The sequence below is a fragment of the Schistocerca gregaria genome, unplaced genomic scaffold, assembly GCF_023897955.1.
Source record: "Schistocerca gregaria isolate iqSchGreg1 unplaced genomic scaffold, iqSchGreg1.2 ptg000199l, whole genome shotgun sequence".
Lineage (NCBI taxonomy): Eukaryota > Metazoa > Arthropoda > Insecta > Orthoptera > Acrididae > Schistocerca > Schistocerca gregaria.
This window is the reverse complement of record NW_026061737.1, coordinates 6,335,535-6,337,696: the sequence shown is the minus strand read 5'-3', so window position 1 is coordinate 6,337,696 and position 2,162 is coordinate 6,335,535. Positions and strand designations below refer to the sequence as shown.

Genomic DNA, 2,162 nt, shown 5'->3' with positions numbered 1-2,162 from the left:
TCAGTGTCTGCTTCTGCCATCGCACCACGCCAGTCTGCTGTTGTCCTAGCAGACCGAACGCACCGCACATCCGACACCTTCGGAACCACTCACTGGCCAGTTAGCAACTGAGCGGAACACTGTTTACATCGTGAAAGGAAAACTATGCAAAGATGTAACTTAAATGGCACGACTGAGTAGCACACACACAGTAATATCTGAGGAATGTCCTTCGAAACGCGCAGAACGAAAGTCTTCTCGCGAACGTACAGCGTCTCTGAAAAAAAATCTCTTGACTATATTCCGGCGTTACGGCCAGGTTCTCATACAAATGAGCAAAAAAGGGTACATTTGAAATTCTTTTTGAGACAATGAAAATACATTCGAAAGATCTGTTTGGGAATTACGAGTGATAATACTATGAGCTTAATTTTAGATTTTCAATAAAAAATGGCGCCCGTAATTATGATTTGATCAAGGGCCTGCGAGACTGGAGTACGCAGAGCGCGTGCAGTGTGGCACCTCATATGTTACCTGAATTCAAAAATGGGTAACATCAGTTGATACTACATTATTCCTCTGAAATTGAAAATGGATAACATCAGTCGATAAAACATAAAATTTATGGGAGCGTATACCTAACCGCAATGAAACAACCTTAAATTTAACGATACAGTGCTAATTCGAACTTTGAGTTCGATTTTTGAGGGTTTGTTTTACTCCTTATGCCTACACAAAAATTAGTTAATATTAACAAATGTCATATTATAGCTATAAGTTCCTAAGAAAAGTGTTTACTTTTAGGGGTCAGAGGTAGATGTTAAGAGAACGAACCACTTTTAATTTATGCTGCATGCCGTTCTGAGAAAATAGTTACCCGAAAAAAATGTGTTCAAAGTTTAGGGAAAACATTTAGTTATATTATTACTTCGATTTTCATGAACTGAGTGTTACATATATATTTTTAATGTCGCTGAAAACGAATCTGAAGTCAGATTTTCAATATTCAAAACAGCTAATCCAATACGGAGGGCAAACGATTATGTTTTGACCAATTTTTACCAAAAATGTATTTTCGTTATTTACGTTTAGTCTGCAAGTCAAGGAGTATTTATCAACCCTTCCTCTACCTCTGATTGTTCCTAGACAGCAACTTCCTGTTCTTCTTGGCAGGAAAAGCCGATCTGTCAAAGCTGGATATGCAGCACTCGGCAGCCTGCACTTGATATTCGTCCGTATTTTCGGTGAGTATGTTTGCATGCATTCTGCAGTATGAATCATTTTGAGCACGTGCGACACGGGACGAGTTATCATCTACATCTATATGGATACCCTGCAAAACACATTTAAGTGCCTGGCAAAGGGTTCATCGAATCACCTTCACAACTGATAATTAATTGAAACCCTCAGCTGCCGACAGGTGTTGTTGATATACTTCGATGGGGACAGCTGAAAAGTGTGCCCCTACTGGGACTCGAACCCAGAATCTCCTGCTTACAAGGCAGACGCTCAATCCATCTGAGCCATCGAGGGCACACATGAACAGCACGACTGCAGGAATTTATCCCTCGCACGCTTCCCGTGAGACTCACATCCCCAACCGTCCACAATCCGCATACGTAATGTACTTAATAGGTATTTGTCCATCCACTCATTACTGGCTCACACTAAGGTGACGATTCCCGTAAGAGTTCCGGCAACCTGTGCGCATTCGCACAGACGAAGGTCAATGGCTGGGTAACGTTTAACCATAGATATGAAGATAGTAACTGCTCTCGAAAGAACAGGCGCCACTGACGACCTTGCAACTCTTCTAGAATACATGATAGACCGGCCGATGTGGCCGAGCGGTTGTAGGCGCTTCAGTCGGGAGCCACGCGACCGCTACGGTCGCAGGTTCAAATCCTGCCTCGAGCATGGGTGTGTGTGATGTCCTTAATTTAGTTAGGTTTAAGTCGTTCTAAGTTCTAGGAAACTGATGACCTCAGATGTTAAGTCCCAAAGTGCTCAGAGCCATTTGAACCATCAGTCCCTATGTTTACACACTACTTGCAGTAACTTATGCTAAGGACAACACACACACAACCATGCCCGAGGGAGGACTCGAACCTCCAACAGGGGGAGCCGCGCGAACTGTGACAAGGCGTTGGACACATGGCGGGTACCCCGCGCGGCTCATGGCA

The 2,162-nt window shown here is 43.5% G+C and overlaps 1 non-coding gene across 1 annotated transcript; it reads right to left on the bottom strand.

Moving 5' to 3' along the window:
• Positions 1-1,438: 1,438 nt before the first annotated feature.
• Trnat-ugu (transfer RNA threonine (anticodon UGU)) lies at positions 1,439-1,513 on the bottom strand. Its single transcript has one exon. It is a non-coding gene; the product is annotated as a tRNA-Thr (tRNA).
• Positions 1,514-2,162: the final 649 nt, after the last annotated feature.